General features: G+C 45.8%; 1 protein-coding gene across 1 annotated transcript in view; it reads right to left on the reverse strand.

The window, feature by feature from the left end:
• RBL1 (RB transcriptional corepressor like 1) overlaps positions 1–20,528 on the reverse strand; it is a 2,331,004-nt gene that overhangs the window by 483,808 nt on the left and 1,826,668 nt on the right. The window lies entirely within an intron of this gene.

Below are 20,528 nucleotides of genomic sequence, written 5' to 3' on the forward strand. Positions count from 1 at the left end.
GAGAGTAGGGAACAAGTGGAGGAGACCCTGGAGAGATGGAGATATGCTCTAGAGAGAAGAGGAATGAAGGTTAGCAGGACTAAGACATGTGTGAATGAGAGGGAGGATAGAGGAATGGTGAGGATGCAAGGAGTAGCGGTGACGAATGTGGATAGTTTAAATACTTTGGATCAATAGTTCAGAGTAACGGTGAGTGTGGAAGAGAGGTGAAGAAGAGAGTACAGGCAGGATGGAGTGGGTGGAGAAGAGTGTCAGGAGTGATTTGTGACAGACGAGTACCAGTAAGAGTGAAAGGGAAGGTCTACAAGAGGGTAGTGAGACCAGCTATGTTATATGGGTTGGAGACAGTGGCACTGGCATTGACAAAAAGGCAGGAGTTTGAGCTGGATGTGGCAGAGTTAAAGATGTTAAGATTTGCACTGAGTGTGACGAGGGTGGACAGGATTAGGAATAAGTATATTAGATGGTCAGCCCAGGTTGGAAGGTTTGGAGGCAAAACCAGAGAGGCAAGATTACGTTGGTTTGGACATGTGCTGAGGAGGGATGCTGAGTATATTGGGAAAAAGATGTCAAGGATGAAGCTACCAGGTAACAGGAAAAGAGGAAGGCCTAAGATAAGGTTTATGGATGTGGTGAGAGGACATGCAGGTGGTTGGTGTGACAGAGCAAGACGCAGAGGACAGGAAGAAATGGAAACAGATGATCCGCTGTGGCGACCGAAAGATGATGATGATGTTTGTATGCATTTTTCTATAGGATATGACATCTAAAACTCAAATGTCTGTCATTATTTAGCAACTTCAATCCATTTTAGGAAGAATATGGGGCAAAAAATCTGGACATTCTGCAAAAACCAATACCTAAGGCTTATACATTATCTAGTTATGTAAATATTCTCGGCATGGCAACAACAAAAAGGCTTTCAATGCTGGTAATTCTTTAACAGTATGTTTATTAAAGCTTACTTGCATCTTACAATCTCCGACAAGCTTACCTGATGGTCATTAAATCATTGCTACTTAAAACAGAGCAACAGGGCACTGTGACAGCATGCATTTCCTAAATAATAAGAAGCGTAAATCAACAGTATAAAAATATGACAGAAAACCAGAACATTCTGCAAAATCAAGGACAGATGAAAAGCCACGGTCGTACTTGTGGTCTACCTTGGATGGGGGAATACTATGCACACTTACACTGCATAACTGCTCCTTGCCTTCCATGGACACATCCAGAGCCACTACAATGGGGAGTGGGTTGCAACAAGTAGGTCACAATTTGAAATGTCTCTGGCTGACAGTGATGGCTCTGACACTCATATCTTTCAACTTCAGAGCAAGAAATCTGGACAAAGTCATACAGAGAACTAGAAGTGGGACACAGGCCCAAAACTAAGGACAATTTTTAAATATTGCTCTTCTTAACTTAGATAATAGAACAGTAGTAGGTCTTGCATTAGTACAAATTTTCTGAAGGGTATGAAATCTGAAACTCAAATGTCTGCCACTATTTTCTAACTTCAATCTTTAATGACTTGCCACTAATTTGCCAGAAAACCACAATTTTATGAAAAACAGACCAAAGATGTGATGCAAAAATATAAAGTTGCCACACAATACAGCTGGGAACCTGTCAAAAAAGGGACACCTTTTTAATATTAACACCGTTAACTTGAGCAGCTAACAAAATAAGAGTATCTACATACATTTCTGAAATAAAAGTAATAACTGTGATCATTACAGTTATATATAATTGTAAACCCTCGAAGTTGTCTTCCAAAATTGCAATTTTGAGGAGGGATTATTAGGGGAGAGCAACATTTTGAGCCAACATTGGGGACAATGGAGAGGTTTGGATATTCCGAATTCTACAAAGCAATTTGCACATACCTTCAACCTCTTAATGCAGGAAATCTGGACAAGGCCAAATATATTTGGGGAACATACAAACACTACTGAAAATTGCTCTTGTATAAACTTAAGACAGTTGATAGAATAACAGGTCTTGCATTAGCATGCATTGTTCTGAAGGTTATGACGTCTGAAACTCAATGTCTGTCATTTAGTGACTTCATTCCTAAATGATTTGCTAGAAAACCACAAATTTTATGAGGAACAAACCACAAATAAGAAGCAAATATCTATTCATTCTGCAAAAATATGGACAACTGAGAGGTATAGTTCAACCGGGGCTGTCTGAGTTTGCTACCCTTCCCCCCCTCACAAAATCATGGTCGAATGGAGCCTCCCCCCTGCAGCCATTCCAATGTCCCATTCCTTGGCTATTTTGCCCCATTTACCATAAACACTGTAATGTGCATACTGCTTTACTTCTGCGATGATTTAGATTTCATTTGAAAGTTTTATTTTGCATTTTACAGCACAAACCCTAATAGATATCTGTTAAACAAAGCAATGCAGTCTCACAATGAAAACAGACTTAGCAATAAAACTTCTCTGCCCTTGAAACTCACACGCAATGAAACAGCATTCAAACCCACATTCAAAGAAAATACATTTTGCCAGTGGCAGATTAACTCTGGGCTGTTTTCAAAATCATAGGCCCCTTGAACATGAAACATACACATGCTCTTTGGTACACCTTCCAGACTGTATTACATTATATTCCTTGTACAATGCAGTACAGTTGTTAGAGAGCATTTTAAATTTGTTTTGAACATTTTTCCAGTAAACAATGAAACAAAATGCATACACCAATGACAAAACTGCCCAATTCAGAACATTTCCATCATAAAAAGTCTACTCAACTTTCTGTAGTCCACCAGTATCAGTAAATATGCACAATCTCTGAAGCAGTAAAATCCACATTAAAGAAATCTGTAACTAATAAAGAGGTTGCTGCTAGCAAACAACTTTATATGCCATTGTTTCATCTACAATAAAGTGCCTGTTGCCCTTGAAGAATAAATTGCCTATATTGCATGCATTAAAAAAATGATAAGCTAGTAATACCGCAATAGGGAATGGATAACAAACTGATAATAAGTTCATAGTTGCTAGGTATCTTTGCCAAAAAGGACTGCAGCATCCACCCCCTTTTCAACACAGTACAGTATCAGCAATGCATCTATCTACTATGGGAGTAGAACCCACAGACTTCAGCATCAAAAGCAAGTACACTACCTGTTGTGCTATTAACAATGCAAACAGACTAAGCATAAGCAGCACTAAACTTTTGTTCCCCTGCAGCTCTCAGTTCCTTGTAAAATCTACTTGACACTCAGCTGTATCTCTGAACTTTGCAGCACAAGAAATCTGGAAAAAGCCAAAATTTATTTGGGGGGGGGGGGGCAAAAGGCCAAAAACCAGGGATACATTTTAAACATTGCTTGTATAATGTTGGAAATTTGCAAGAATAAAATGCTGCGTTACCACCATACATTTCACTGCCACGTCTTGAACCCAGGGGACCCTATGCAAAACAGTCAGAGCAACATACCACTATGCCAAATCAGCTGTTTTGTGAAAGAGGAAGGCGGAAACTTAAATGGCTACTATTTAGTAAATTCAGTTCTCACCATAGCACAGCTGTCAACCTCTTAGCACAAAACACCTGAACAAAGCCAATAATGGGTGAATACAGCCACCAAACATTCAGTGAATTCAGTTCTCACCATAGGGGAATATAGTCCCCAAACATATTCAGTTCTTACCATAGCTCTCAACCTTAGCACAAAACCTGGATGAAGCCAATAATGGGGGAATACAGTCCAAAAATAGGGACAAATTTCAAATATTCATCTTATACACCATGCACTTTCTGAAGAATATGAAGTCTGATATTCAAATGCGTGTCATTTTTAACATTTGTTAACCAGGAAAGTCTGACTTGGAACAAAAGCTAATTTTTAGTAGAAGCCCAGGGAGAAACACTCCAGACAGACACATCTTTGTAAGATGGGAGAAAACAAAAACAGGGAGGGCATACAGACTCCACACAGAAGGTAAGGCACCCCAACCAAGAATCAAACCAGAGAACATGTAGCTGTCAGGCAACAATGCTACCACTGCATCAATGCACTACTGGCTTTGCAAGGACACAAAAAATACAGAAACCACAGATTTTATGAGGAACAGAACAAGTATGAGGGAAAAATCTGCAACATTTTTACAGATGGTGGTGGGTAGGGAATTCAGGCCCTTGCCACCTGGGCCCAAGGTACAGGGTTCAAAGCCTTATTCTCTACCCACCACCATGTAGCACCTGGGCATCACACACACAGACACACACACACCTCTGTTATCTTCAGTGAAGTAAACCCATCTGAAAACCGTTTCACACACACCTCTGTTATCTTCAGTGAAGTAAACCCATCTGAAAACGTTGAACACACACCTACCTTACTCAGTGTTATCTTCAGTGAAGTCCTCCTCGCAGGTAAAGTAAACCCATCTGAAACCGTCCGTTTCAGTTCCCGCTCGCACAGGTAAAGTAAACCTATCTGAAACCATCTGTTTCAGTTCCCGCTCGCACAGGTAAAGTAAACCCATCTGAAACCATCTGTTTCAATTCCCGCTCGCAAACTGAACACCGCAAGATGATGTCAGCATCTGCGCCTGGACTTGAAGGGTGTTCTTAAAGAAGAACGCCCAAATAACTTTTTTAAATTTTAAATGAAAAGATTAACTAGTCAGCAGATTCCAGGGGGGTGCAAGTGCACCCCTTGCACCTGCCTGTGGGTGCCCTTGGCTCTCACCCTTGTTAATTCACACAATGGAAGTCAGGGACAGCAGAGAAACCTCTAGACCAACCAGAACATGGTGAATTCAGCTAGAAAGGATGTGTCTACAGCCAAGTGTCTGCAGGCCTTTGGTGGGGGTCATGCCAGAGGCCTCAGTGGAGCCAGATGCCAGACTTGGGGGGGGGGGTGCTGCAAAGCCATCTCACCAGATATGATACTTACCGGCCTAGGGAGCCTATGGACCTCAAAGGTCTGTTGTCTGCATCCCAGCATTTCATCTCTGTGGACTGCTTCTCTAAATACTACTATGTGGTGCAGGTTCAGCAGTAGATGTGGCTGACACCATAGCGGTCCAAGACCAGAAGTGCAACTTTTTGTCAAGATAAGCAGTCCTGATGTATCTGGTTGTCTGCTTGACTGTTCTCTTGTTATATCTGGCACAATGGGGGCAATACAGCATGTCATGATCAGGCCATAAACAAAAGGCTCATTTCTTTGGAATTCTTAATGGGGGGTTGTTTCCTACAATCAACACAATTATTAACTCTTTCTTCAGACTCTGAGAACTAGTCTTGGATCCTGAAACATAAAATACGCCAACATACAAAGAAACAGTAAAATAGATGACAGAATTTCCCATCTGGGTACCTACCTCAACTCTGGAAGCATGGCTGCAACAACAGGCTGACAAGACAACAATGAATTTAATCACGAGTACTGCAGCAAGAAAGGAATGAAGATAGCACAGGTCAACTTCCCTGTTATGCCACCAATATCTGTTGGTAGGACGGTATCCTACCTGCCATGAGGGTAATAATGAAATGTTGTTTAAGTCGTGCCAGCCATTAGACCTTCCATTGCAGAAGTTCCCAAAAGTCATTGCAGGAAAAGTGAATCGGTTTACCTTTATAACCGTGATTTGCAGAAGGGCGAACTGCACATACCCAAAAGGCAGTCTGCAAGATATACAAATGCCGAACGGAAAAAGGTGTGAATATGTAATGAGCGAATGCAGTGAGATTCGCTCATTGCACATTCAACATTCAGGGGTGGATTGCACTATAGTGGGGATTGGGAAATGGTTCCTTTCCCCACTGTAGTGCGATCTTAGAGTTAGAATAATAAAGTAGGGGGTGTGGGGGCACAGCCCCCCACATGGGTGGTGCAGGGGGACTTGCCCCCTGCTTTACACTTTTTTTTTCTTTGACTTTCACGTTCAAAAAAACAGCAAATCTGCTGATCGATTTGCTGTTTTTCAAACATGTAGGTGTGTCGACATTGTTAGTTTCGTGGATTAGAGTCGCTCATATGAGCACTCGCCCTTCTGCAAATCGCGGTTACAAAGGTAAACCAAGTGAACTATATCTAAAAAGTACCATGTACCAGTATCCAAAACATAATGGATTCTCCTGCCAAGGGCAGCCCAGTGTTTGTCCAATGTACAAAAGCCTAATGATCTTTTATGTGCCATATGTCACATTCATGCCCACTGCACAGAATATAGGGAATAAAAGGGACATACAGATGCAACTACCCAGAACCAAATTGCTCCAGAAGAAAACTGTCTCCATAGAACAAAAGAGTCCATGTACATCCAGAAGGAAAAAAATGCAAAGGAAAAAGGGAAAACCCTCAGCAAGAAGGGAATCTAAAACAAAAACCAGAACAAACAAAAGTGTATTGGAGAGAGGGAGCGAATACTACAACAGTGAAGGTAAGGACATCTACCATTATGGTAAGATTTTACACAACTGTACTATGTCCTTCTACATCACTGTTTGTTTGTGTCTTTCGGCTTTTCCCGGTTAGGGGTCGCCACAGCGGAACTCTGGTCCACTAATGATTGGCAGTAGATTTTTTACGTGCCGAGTTTACCAGTCCTGACGCACAATCTTCAACGAAGGTATGCCCATTCACGCATGTCTCCACACAGAAGACGCTCTAGCGGAGAATCGAACGACACATCTTGCTGTGAGGCGACAACGCTACTGCAGCACCACCACAGTATCCAAAACAGAAGTGAGAGTAAAAAAAGCACAAGAAACAGAATGGGAGGTGGAAGGCTGAGAAGAGCCCTCAAGCAATCTACATAAAATGGTATCAGCAAAACCTGCTCTGGCCCTAGAAACCATACCCAACTTATAATGCTTAGTAAAGGTATGCACTGAAGACCAACTAGCAGCTTCAAGGATGGAATTGGTGTCCAACCCCTTGAGGAAGGCACCAGAAGAGGCAACAAGCCTAGTGGAATGAGCTCTAACAGAAGAAGCAAGAGATTTGCCATGAAAAGAATAACAAAAGGAAATGGCCTTAGATATCCAGGAGGAGATGGTTTGCTTAGAAACAGCCAAATCCAATGTCCTTGGATGAAAGAAAACAAAAAGCTGATTAGAATTACGAATGGCCTTAGTTTTATCTAAACAGTACCTGAGCTGTCTGTGTAAATCCGAGGTACCCTCTCACTAGCAGACTGAGGAGAAGGGAAAAGGAAGGGAGTTGTACTAACTGATTCAAGGACAACTCATTTATTACCTTGGGCATAAAAGAAGGATTAGTACACGAAGGGGCACCCTGTCCCTGTGAAAAAACAAAAAAGAAGGAATGGCCATAAGGGCCTGAAGCGCAGAAACCCTCAGAGCAGAAGTAAGAGCCAGCAACAAAACAGTCTTCCAGGTACAAAGTTGCAAATTCTGCAGGCTCAAAAGGAGCTTGAGTCAATTTTTCCAAAACAAAATGAAGGGCCCATACAGGAGGAATAGGTTTCCTTAGAGGCCTAATATGCAGGACACATTTAAGAAATTATTTGACCTCAAAACAAGAAGTCAAAGGAGGATTCAAGGGCAGACAAGCAGAAACGGCTAACAAAAGGGCCTTCACAGAAGAACAGGCCAGACATAGAGCAAGTCACACAAATAAAAGAGGACCAGAGGGACCCCACTGAAAAAGGGTCCTGGCTACGAGCATGGCACCAGACAGAAAATCTTTTCCATTAATACACATAACATTTCCTGGTAGAGGGTTCCCTTGCCTCCTGTAAAACCCTGAGCATGTCCTCAGAAAAAGAGGTGCCTGACATGGATCAAGACCCTACCACCCACAGTGTCAGTTGAACAGTGGACAACTGTGGATGGATGACAGACCTCTTGTCCTGTGTGAAGAGATCCAACCAATGAGATAACTTGTGGTGACTGCCCATGGCCAGATGCATTTAGGAGGGGAACCAGTGCTGTCTTGGCCAGAAGGAAGTCACTAGCAATATTTTCAGGGAGTTCAGCTGAATCTTCTGCAGGACTCTTGGAAGTAGATGAAGAGGAGGGAAAGCATAAAGAAGGGCATCTGTCTTCCAAGCCAGATGGCATGGCACTCTGGAACAGAAGAGAACAAGCTGCCTGTAAAGAGAGGAGGGAAAAAGATCTACCTGAGGAATACCCCACCGGTGGACAAAGTCCAGAAACACGTCTCTGTGAAGCATCCATTCGTGAGCCTGTGTTTTAGTCCTGCTCTGAAGGAATGTATACTGCCTGAAGAGTTAACTGAAAACTGAAAACCACCACCCAAGCCTGAAGAACCAACCTACAGATGAGGTAAGATTTCATGCCTCTATGCTTGTTGACATACCACATCATTGTAGTGTTGTCTGTGTACACCTTCAAGGGGCCTGAAGAGAACATGGGGTGAAAAGCTTGAAGGGCCAGAATCAAAGCTGTTTAATATTGATATGGTCTGACTGCTGATGGGGAGGCCAGACACCATGAACCTTCAAGTGACCAAAAGAAGCCACCCACCCCATATCTGAGTGAATAGTTCTTGAGAAGAAACTGGAGGCTGAAAGGGCCAGTCTGAGCTGAGAGCAAACTGTTGAATCCACCACTCAAATTCCTTCATTAATCAGGGAAGGAGAGGCACACTGAAATCCAGAGAGTGACATTTTTGCAGCCAAACTGACTTGAGGTACCACCAAAGCTTTATGCACATGCAGTCTGGAAAGAGGAAGCACTGGAACAGAATAGATCATGAATCCCAGGGCCCGAAGAAGCTCCCTGGCTTTCATGGCAGTCAAAGGAAGAAGAGACTGAAAGAAGGCTGTCAAAGACAAAAACATTTGTCTGTGTAAGAGAGACCAACACTGGCATTATCTGACTTCTGCATCCCAGATATACGTGATCCTGAGAAGGAGTCAGGATGGACTTTTGGATGTTGATAGTAAACCCAGACTCTGAAGCAGAGAGATGGTGAACTTCAGATCCTGTAACAGGCAACTGGGAGAAGGCACCTGAAGCAACAGGTCGTCTAGATAAGGAAAAATCAGAATGCCTTAGAGCCTGAAGAAAGCAATCATAGGAGCTAGGCATTTTGTGATTACCCTTCAGGCAGTAGAGGGGCCAAATGGCAAAGAGGAGAAATGAAAATGAAAGGAAGACACACAAAGGTAAAAACTGAAAACAGGGTAAATAGGGAAATGAAGGCAAGCATCTTTCAGATCCAAGGACACCAGAAAAGCCTGGGGCATTAGAGAGGAAACAGGGTTTGAAGAGTAGGCATATGAAAAAAAGGGACCTTGAGAAAGGTGTTGAGCTGGGACAGAACCATAATAGGTCTCCAAATGCTCTCCTTTTGAGGAACCAGAAATATCCTTTTTCAATTAGGAAAGGGGGACAGGTTGAATGGTTTCTTGGTTCAACAGGAATCCTAGAACCTCCGGAAAATGAGGAAGTTTCTCTAGGGGAGGATGATGAATCCATGAAAAAGAAGGGAGAGACTTCCATACCATGAAGTAAGCCTGACGGATGATAGAAAGAACTCAAGAGGCTGAAGTGATGAGATACCAACTGGAAGACAAAGAGAAAGTCTCAGGGACAAACAAACCTGGTCTAAAAGAAGGGGGGGGGGTGATTGTCAAAGAGAAGCTGGCTTATCATATAAAGAATTAGAAGTTATGTACTCACCATAACGTTCCATCTGAGTAGGTGACTTCATTCGGATGCAACCTGTGGGTATCGGATCCGACCTCGGATCCGAGCCGGCAATTCAAAAGCTTAGGCTCCGAGCTCCTAGCTCCTCCCTCTTACCCATAATCCCTTGCCAAGCCCTGACTGACCTCAGATTGAGTTTGCCTCAAAATACTGACAACAGTACACTAAAACAGCATAAATACTCGCTCTAAAAAGGTCAGGGGGATGGTTGCATCCGAATGAAGTCACCTACTCAGATGGAACGTTATGGTGAGTACATAACTTCTAAATCTGAAGTAGGCAGACTTCATTTGTCTGCAACCTGTGGGACAGAGTCCCTAGCTACCTGAATCTTGGGCCGTCATGGAAGGATGTTCCGGAGCACCGCTGAGCCAAAGGATGCTCTTCCTCTAGAAACAACATCCACCTTGTAATGAGAAATAAAAGTATGAGGCGAGGCCCAAGTAGCTGCCGCAGATATCATCCAATGATACACGGGACTTAAAGGCGGCTGACGTGGAAACTGCCCTAGTAGAATGAGCCGTAACCCTCTGAGGAGCAGGTCTGCCTGAAGTGTCATATGCCTGCAGAATACAATTAGCAATCCATTTAGATAGAGTGACTTTAGATACTGCTTTACCCAGAGCAAATTTAGCAAAGGAGACGAACAGCTGATCTGATTTCCTGTGGCCAGCTGTTCTGTTAATATAAAAACGTAATTGTCTATGAACATCCAAGGAATGCAATTTGTATTCTCCTTTGTTTGAGTATTTGGGAAAAAACACAGGTAAATTGATTGACTGGTTAATATTGGATTCAGAAGAGACCTTCGGAAGAAAAGAAGGATTGGTCCTGAGGCACACCCTATCAGGAAAGAAAGAAAGATAAGGCGGTTTGACACACAGAGCCTGAAGCTCAGACACTCTTCTGGCTGAAGTGATAGCTACCAGGAAGGCAGTCTTCCAGGAAAGGTACTTTAAATCAGAAGAAGCTGCAGGCTCGAAGGGAGGAGCAGTAAGGGCCTGCAGGACTAAAGACAAGTCCCAAGGCGGTACAACCTCCTTGACTGGAGGCCTTAAAAAAATTCCTTTGAGAAATGTTTTGCATAATTTCGCCGTCATAAGGGGAGCTGTGTCATGACCAATGTGATAATGCGAGATAGCTGCCAATTGTACCTTAATCGTGGAAGAACTAGCCCCTTGATGAAAGAGGTCTGTTAGAAAATCCAGCACCGCTGACATAGGTGCCGAGAAAGGATCCAAAGTTCTCTGTCCTGCCCATATAGAGAATCTCTTCCATTTACTCCGATAAACCTGCCTGGTGGAAGGTTTATGAGCAGCCACTAAAATGGCCTTGACCGGTGATGAGATACCGGGAGTCCTAATTAAGGTTGGAACTGGAGCAGCCAAGCTGTCAACTTCAGGGTCCGCAGATTGGGAACTGACATTCCCAGAGGGTGAGAGATGAGATCCAAATTGGATCCAGAATCCATGGTGGATTGATTTTGTGAGACCATACGAAGGGGAACCAAGGTTGTCGAGGCCAGAATGGGGCAATGAGAATCATTCTGCTCCCCAAACTGTTGGCTTTCTGCAGAAGCCTCTGCATCAGAGGAAGTGGAGGGTAGGCATAAAGGAGACCGGGAGGCCAAGCATGCACCAGAGCATCCCTCGAACTCCCTGGTGGGGAAGCAGAGCGAAGAAATTGTCGCATTTGGCGTTTGAGGGAGAGGCAAAAGATCGCAACAGGGTTGCCCCCAAACGGCAAAAATCTTCTTCGCTACTTGAGGATTGAGAGACCACTCGTGTGGAGAAAGGATAGTGCGACTGAGCTTGTCCGCAAGGATGTTGGACTTTCCCGGAATGTGCGTTGCTACCAGAAAGCGTTTGGTGGAAATTGCCCATTCCCAGACTCTCATGGCCTCTCGACAAAGGGGTAAGACCTGGTTCCTCCCTGCTTGTTGATATACCAGACTACCGACATGTTGTCTGTCTGAATCGCAATAGTCCCTGAAGGAAGAACGTGGTGAAGTGCTTGCAACGCTAGGAGCACCGCCCTCATTTCCAGGACATTTATATGCAATGACGTCTCTGTGGGATTCCACGTGCCTTGGACAATCTTTCCCGCAGAATGCCCCCCCCACCCGAGGCAAGAAGCGTCCGTGATCACTGTGGCTCGGGGAAATGCAGCGCAAAAAGGTCTCCCTGCCAGGGGCTCCGGAGAAAGAAGCCACCAAAGAAGGGAGTTCCTGCACGCTCTGCTGACCGCAATCGGAGCGTTTAGAGAAGAACAAAGAGGGGACCACTGAACTTGAAGGGTCCATTGAAGAACCCGCATGCGTAAACGGGCATGAATGAGAAGCGGAACAGCTGCCGCCATAGAACCTAGGGCCCTCAGGACCGAAGCTGCAGTTGGAGATGGTTGCAGGATCGCTGTCACATGACACTTCAGGCTGGCGATACGGTCTGGGGTGAGGAAGGCTCGTATTGATCTGGTGTCTAGTCTTCCTCCTATGAAATCTATAATTTGAGTTGGATTCAGAAAAGATTTCTCCCAGTTGATCGTGATGCCCAGCCTTGGTGCTAGTTGAAGAAAGTAATCCCTGGCTGAGCACAGAAGATGCCTTGATGATGCCGTCAGGAGCCAGTCGTCCAGGTACGGAAAGACCTGTAATCCCTGGAGCCTCAGGTGGGCCGCTACCACCGCTAGCACCTTGGTAAACACCCTGGGGGCTGAGGTGAGACCAAAGGGGAGGACCCTGAACTGATAATGACTGGCTCCCAGCCGGAAGCGAAGAAACCTCCTGGATCATCTGTCCATCCGAATGTGGTAGTATGCATCCTTGAGGTCTATGGAGCACATCCAGTCGTTCTCCCTCAAGAGGGGGAGTATAGATTGCAGGGTGACCATCCGGAACTTTTGCTTGGTTACTGACAGGTTCAACTGGGAAAGGTCTAAGATTGGTCTTAAGTCCCCCGTCTTCTTTGGCACCAAAAAGAACCTGGAGTAAAACCCTAATCCGGTTTGATCTGGGGGGACGCGCTGGATGGCTCTTTTTTCTAGCAGCTGCTCGATTTCGATAGCTGCCGCCTCCCTTTGGTCGGGTGGAACATCTGGGAGGCTGCAGATTTGGGAACCTTGAATAGGGAATTGAATATCCTCTGGATATAACTCAAGCACCCAACTGTCTGTTGTTATGGACTCCCAAGAAGTCAGGTGCATCGAAAACCGCCCCCCGACTGCCTCCAGAGACGGACAGCCGGGCAATCCTTCAGGGCTGCTGCGTGGGTCTCTCAGAGAAAGGTTCTCTGGACCCAAAGTTGCCAGGAGCCCCCCTGCCTCTAGCACGACGACCTCCCCTCCTCCTCTGCCACGGAAGGACTGGTTATCCGGAGCAGGTTGGGACTGCTGCGACTTCCGGAACCACATCTTCTTCTGTCCCTTTTGGTTCTTAGAGAAGGACCTCTGGGGAGCTGAGAAGCGGACTCCGACGGCAGACAGCGTCTTCCCGTCCTTTTCGCTCTGGACTAATGTCTCGCGAACAGTCTTGCCAAACAAGGCAGAACCATCGAAGGGGGCATTCGCGAAGGTCGCCTTGAAGGGCTCTGCAAAATCACAATGGCGGAGCCAGGCCTGTCGCCTCATGACTAGGCCTGCTCCGCTGGCTCTAGCGGCTCCCTCAGTAGCATGAGACAGTAGCCGCATAGATGTATTGGAAACTGATCTGAGAGTGGCCATTCAGGTGGAGTAAACCTGTTTATCCATACTCGAGATGGACTCCGGGGGAGATGCAGCGTATTCTTTAATCAGATCCCGCTGCATCCTAATGACATGTGCCATGTAGTTCAGCGCTCTCAAGGAGAAGGTTGCTGAACTAAAAACTCGCTTCCCAATGCGATCCATCGAACGGGACTCCTTGCCCGGAGGATGCACGGAGGGACTCTCCTGGGCCAATTCCCTCTTCGTGGCTGCAGCCATCATCATGGCATCTACTGGGGGACCCTTACTCCAGTGGGTGCGGTCTGATGGAGGAGAAAGAATGCGGTCTGGGCGCTTAGGGATAGGCTCAATGGTGTCCGGATCCTTCCACGCCCTGATGGAGATAAGATCCACCAGGGGTCAGCAGGAGGGGACACCCAAGAGGTAGAAGGGCCCGCCTCGAATGCCTCCAAGAACACAGACTCGTCCGAAGAAGCCTTGGGGCAGACCACCCCCGATCCTTAACATCTCCATGATGTCTCCAAATGAGACGTCCTCAGGGGTGACCTAGGGAGCCTTCCCTTCATCCAAGTCTGTGTCTTCAGTGACGGACTCAGGGGAGTCCATGTGCCTCCTCTTGCACTTACGCTTCCGAGGTACTTCATCGGGGGGGCTGTCCGAGGAGTACTCTTCAGCAGTTGGATGTTCCAAGGGAACCACTTGGGACATCGAGGCGGGCTGTCCCTGGGACCGGCTGGTGGGGGCCTGGCCCAACTGCAATGGAGTGCGGGATGGAGCCGTGGCAGGGACCGGGGGTCCGGATGTCCTCGACAGTGCCCTTTCCACTACGTCGAAAGCCGAGGGGGAGCCAGCTTCTCTAAGACCCGAGAGCCGACCCCCACTCGGATCCGACGCACGGATCGGAGTCGGAGCCGAAACCGTCGGATCCGAGAGACCAGTGTGCTCCGACCTGGACGGAGCCGAAGACACACCAGCTCCCTCGGATCCGAGGCTCGCCCTCGGCTCAGAGAGGTCGGGTCCGAAGTACCCGAAGCACTCAAGGGATGGGACGGATCCGAGGTGCGCCGACCCATCGGATCCGACCCACCCCCGGATCCAAATCTGCACGGCGCCGACAGCTCCGAACCCGTGGTATGGGTCGGAGAAGGAGCCAAGGGGGCGAAAAAAGGGGTCGAAGCCCCTCCCGGATGGGGGGGGGGCTAGGAGCACTCCCATTTGCATTTGGGCCTGGATGAATTTCCTCATCATCCGGTCCATATCAGCTTCACTCATAGAAAAGGTTGATCTAGAGGAGGCCACCGAAGCGGACCTAGAGAGCCGCCTCGGTGACCTCCTGGAAGGGCTAGCCTCCTCCTCCTCGGGTCCAGGAGAGAACCGACGGGAGTGGAGCCGAGGAGGAGGAAAGCTAGAAGGCACAGGGGAGGCCCGCTTAGATGGAGGAGCCGAACTAGAAGTTTCGGCTCTCCTCTTGTGGTGCTTCTCCCTGTGCCTCTCCTTCTGTCTTTCCTTAGAGGAATCCTTCCCGTCCGGCAACTTAGAGGGAGGTTGAGTCCCAGCCGGAGGGAGAACTCACAGCAACAGGTTGCTGAGTGGAAGGGCAGAGGCGGCGGTATCTGGGGTAAAAGACCCGCCAGCACCAACTTCGACCTCCGTTCCCTCAAAGCCGGGGTTGAACCCTGCACAAATGGTACAACCAGATGACAGGTGTTCAACCCCAAGCATTTAACGACCGAGTGTGGCCATCTGCTGGGGATAGCTTATGGCCACACTCGGTACATTTTGAAAACACAGCCTTATGGGCTTCAGACATAGTAACCCTAAGGCCTAACACACAACACACACAAACAAACTACGCAAAACCCGATAAATTTAAATAAAAGAGAGAGGAAAGCCTAAACACACTCAACACTAACTGAATCAAGAAAGAAAATAAAGATTTTTAAAACTTTTTTAGTCAAAAACTATTTCTTATCTTCACCAACGCCAGGAGCTCTGGAATTCCGTAGCTACTTGAAAAGCGGCAAACGAAATCTGAGGTCAGTCAGGGCTTGGCAAGGGATTATGGGTAAGAGGGAGGAGCTAGGAGCTCGGAGCCTAAGCTTTTGAATTGCCGACTCGGATCCGAGGTCGGATCCGATACCCACAGGTTGCAGACGAATGAAGTCTGCCTACTTCAGAAGGTTTGGTTTCTCGGCCACACAAATCTGAGCAGAGGCGGCCCTCCTCCCACTCTACCTACCTTTGGAGTCCTGGCAGGGTTGCCTGCGAACAAAAGCAGATCTAGAAAGATAATTCCTCTAGAACTTAAAAATAGGAGAGACAAAAATATGTTTGCCCTTCCTTTGAAGAGACTTAAACATGTCAGCAACAGCAGTCCCAGGAAGATGTTTATTATCTAAAGGAGCATCCAACAACTTGGCCTTAATTTCCTCAAGCAGAGACTGAAGACGAAGCCAAGACTAATGCCTCATAAGAAGGCTGCAGCCCTAGAATAGGCATCAGCAGCATCATAGCTATACTTAACAGAGTGGCGAGCAAAACCTAATAAAAATAAATAAATAAGGCAGAGGATTTACCTTCAGAATCAGGGAGGTCAGAAATAACCTGACAAGCCTAAGCAATCAAGGCCACAGCATACCTGGTCATGTGGGTCTGGTAATGAGCCCTTAAAGCCAAAGTAGGACCAGTGTAAACTTTCTTACCAATCCTCTCTATTGCCCTACTATCCTTTTCAAATGGCAAAGGTTTGGAAGAGGGCAAAAGCTTAAAAGGTTTGTCAGAAGAGGCAGATACTACAGCAGGATCAGCAGAAGGACATTTAAATAAAAAATGGAAATCCTCAGGAACCTGAAAGAACCTATTAGGCTTCTTTGGAGCAGGAGGCTGAGAATCAGGAGACTTGGAAGCAGCACTAAAAACAGCCAGCACAGGGGAAACTGCCGATGGTATAGGTGTACTCACCTGAAGCAACTCATAACATCTTCTCTGAATATCAGACGATTGAGAAGAATCCCACTTAAAGTATTCCATCTTCCTAGCAATGGTGTCTTCAAAGGATAATTCCTCAAAATGAGACTCAGGGCTTAAAGACTCCTCTTCATCAGTACCATAAGCCAAAGGTATCTGTGAAGAACATGACAAAGACCCCTCATCAGACACTGAATCCTCATCCAAGGAATCCAGTTCCCTAAGCCACTTAGAAGGGGCAGAGGTTCATGGAGGAGGAGGTACCGAAACCCAGTGAGGAGGCTTTAGGGCCATCAAGGCAGAAAACAAGGCCTGAGTAAACTCCTGTCATTCCCTTGGAGGATTCTTAGGAAAGATTGAAACATGCTTCAGTTTTTGTCTTTTCTTAGATGGGACGTCAGCCCTAACAAATACCAGAGGTTATGACCCTTGGAGAGATTTGATAAGAAAACCCAGAACCTCCTCCCTGACCAATATCTGTGGAATCCCCTCTAGGATCCTCCGAGATAATCAACTGCGGCTCACCCCTCAATGTCCCCAGAAGACTCTTGCAAAACCTCAGAGGATGTATGGAAGGACGGATCCATGCCGGCCTCAAACAGGGTCATAGCAGAGGAATCCGACAGATGCCAAATGACCTACAGAGCTATTACCGACTTCTAGAGAGATGTTTAGTGGAGGCTGGACAGGTAAAGAATCTGTTCGAGATTTCTATTTCTCAGCCTTCTTCTTACCTAATGGGAGTATCTCAGGGTTAAAGGATTCTGCCATGGTACCCTGGGCTAACTGTTTAAATCACTGGTTTTCAAGATAAATGGCCAAAGACGACAAATGGCTTCTGAGTGCCTAAGAAAACGACAAAAGGCCAGCAATAAACGGTCCTGGAGTGTACAATAGTTATAGCCAATACATGAGTATAGCTTCAAATAATCCTTTATTAAACAGACCGGTTTCGGCAACAAATGCCTTCTTCAGTGTATCCAAATAATACTTAATATTAAATTATAAATAATAAATTATTTGGATACAGTGAAGAAGGCATTTGTTGCTGAAACCGGTCTGTTTAATAAATGATTATTTGAAGCTATACTTATGTATTGGCTATAATTATTGTACACTCCAGGACCATTTATTGCTGGCCTTTTGTCATTTTCTTGGTTTACTTTGGCCGTGCATTCACCTACATGCATAGCATCATGTTTGGTTCTGAGTGCCTAAGGCACAAATGCCTTACAGATACTACAAAACAGGCATTGTCTTAGGAAGCACCAAAACAAAGAACAAAGAAGACACTGTTCAAGACGATCTTTATGGGGAATCTGTATGAACTCTAGGTAGCAAGATAAAATACAAGACCAAGAAAGTAAAAAAAATAAATAAATAAAAATAATAATAAAAAAAGAACGAGACACTTATCTGGTGGCTAAGTATAACAAGGTGTTTAGGCCAACTGGCGGCAAAGAAGTTCTGGGAAGTTATGTCCTACCTTCTGTGCGGTAAGCATAAATGTGACATATAACGCATACAAAATCTTGTATACTGGCCAAGTTTCAGGCTGCTCTGGGCAGGAGATCCCTTCTGTTTTGGACACTGCAACAGTGATACAGAAGAACATCAACAGGTTCTGTGAAAGGGATGTATCAAGGCTCCTCATACTTCTTCCCTAAATAATGCCTGATTAACTTTAGAGAGAAAGTAGACAGGATAAAAGACAGTCCAGAGTGAATCTCATGAGCATGGGCATCTCTCAAAAGGAGGGATCACCAGAAGTAGAGCTAAAAAGAGGGGAAGTCTCATTAGCTTAGAAATGTGAATATCAGTATCCTGACAGATACTGACAGCCACATTTCTAAGGTAGAAGGAGACAAGTCTAGTGCCCTTACAGCCAGCAAAAAAAGAAATATACTCCAGATGTACAAAATGCTGAAAGAATGTCAAACAAAGAAGCTATGTACTCACCATAACGTTCCATTGGAGTTGTTGCTTTTCATTTGTCTTCAATCTGTAGGAACTCGGATCCGGCACGGATTCGACTTAGCCACATTTTCTAGCATCAGATCTGAGCTCCAAGCTCTTCCCCTACCTATAATGCCCCTGTCTCCCTCCTCCCTTCAGATTGATTTGCTGATGACCATAACATCCTGACCTAGCCAAGAGTCTAACACCTTGACAACAGCACCCTGAAAACACTATAGGAAAGACAAAGGCTTGCCAAAATAAGGGCTATGTCTCATCCACCCAGTGCACTACACAGCCCGTAAAAGGGAGGGATGGTTGAAGACCAATGAAAAGCAACAACACAGATGGAACATTATGGTGAATACATAACTTCTTTATCTGAAGTTGTTTTCATTTGCTCTTCAGCTTGTGGGACAGAGTTCCCAGCTACCACAAGACCCTGGAAGGTCCTCATGGAAGGATATTCCGAAGCACGGCGGAGCCAAATGATGCCCTACCTTTGGACAGGAGATCCAACTTATAGTGGGAAATGAATGTGTGCGAAGATGCCCAAGTAGCCGCAGAACAAATATCATCCAAGGAACCCTAGACCAAAAGGCCACTGAAGTAGCCATAGACCTAGTAGAGTGTGCCTTAATTTGACCTGCTGGAGATAAACCTTTGACTGTATACATCCAAATTATGCACTGAGACATCAAAAGAGCAATAATTGCCTTTGACACAGGTTTCCCTAAGAAAGGCTTAGAAAAGGAAATAAATAGTTGATCCCACTTGCAGAAGGACTTTGTTCTATGCAGATAAAAGCGCAATTGCCTACGAACGTCAAGCAAGAGCAATTTATACTCTCGCTTATGCTGAAAGTTGGGAAAGAAAACAGGAAGACTGATAACCTGACTAATGTTAGATTCCAAAGCCCTTTTGGGAGAAAGGAAGAGTTTGTGCGCAAGGATGCCCTATCTTTATAGAACACCATATAAGGAGGCTTAACAGATAAGGCCTGAATAGCTACCAGAAACGCTGTCTTCCAAAACAGAAACTGCAAATCCACTATAGCTGCAGGTTCAAAGGGGGAAGAAACCAAGGCTTGTAGAACTAAAGTAAGATCCCAAGGGGGCGTAGGATCCTTGATTGAGGGCCGAAGTAAAACGGTACCTTTCAAAAAGTCTTTACAAAGCTTGGAAAAAGCTAGGGAAGCTGACTTATCTCCTGTGTGAAAACTGAAGATAGCTGCCAGTTGTACCTTAACCGTGGAAAAGCTGGCACCCTGATGAAAAATATCTGCCATAAATTCCAGGATAGCAGGAACTGGAGCAGTAAAAGGATCCAAATCATGTCGAGAAGCCCATATCAAAAACGTTTCCACTTGCTGTATTAAACTTTCGTAGTGGACAATTTATAAGCCGCTACCAAAATCCCCTTAACCAGAGAAGACAGACAGGGAGTCCTAGTTCCTACTGGAACTGGAGCAGCCAAGCTGTGAGCTTCAGACAGACTAGATCTGGGTGTGGGATCCCTGAGGGATGTGAGATCAGATCCGGCACCGGATCTAATGTCCAAGGAGGACATAGTGCAGGAGACCTCAGAGTGGGGAACCATACTTGGCGTGGCCAGAAGGGGGCAATGAGGATCACTAAGCTCCCCAGCCGTTGAGCTTTCTGAATGAATCTTGGGATCAGGGAAAGTGGAGGATAAGCATAAAGAAGAGCGGAGGGCCAAGCATGATTCAGAGTGCCTCTGGGGGACTCCCCAGGAGGGGGGGGGGGGTTCAGTGTGAAATACTCGCAGCACTTCGCGTTGGAAGGAGAGGCAAAGAGATTGCAGCAAGACTGACCCCACTTTAGGAAGATCTGTTCAGCTACTGAAGGATTCAGAAACCACTCATAAGGCATCAGAATAGATCTGCTGAGCCTGTCTGCCAAAATGTTGGAAGTCCCAGGAATGTGTGTTGCCACCAGAAAACTGCCAGTGGAGATTGCCCACGCCTACAATCGTATGGCTTCATGACAAAGGGGGTAAGACCTGATTCCCCCTTGTTTGTTGATGTACCAGACTACAGACATGTTTGTCTGTCTGGATAGCAATCGTCCCTTGAGGAAGATGGGCAGGAAGAGCTTGCAAAGTACAGTTGTATACACGTACCATAAATGTAGATGTTCGAGCGTATTCACTGTTGCAGTCATCACATTTGGGTTATCTGCCAGCAGGTAGCCCTCAGCCAGCCTGAATAC

The sequence above is a fragment of the Protopterus annectens genome, chromosome 12.part0, assembly GCF_019279795.1.
Source record: "Protopterus annectens isolate FY-2018-M chromosome 12.part0, PAN1.0, whole genome shotgun sequence".
NCBI lineage: Eukaryota > Metazoa > Chordata > Ceratodontiformes > Protopteridae > Protopterus > Protopterus annectens.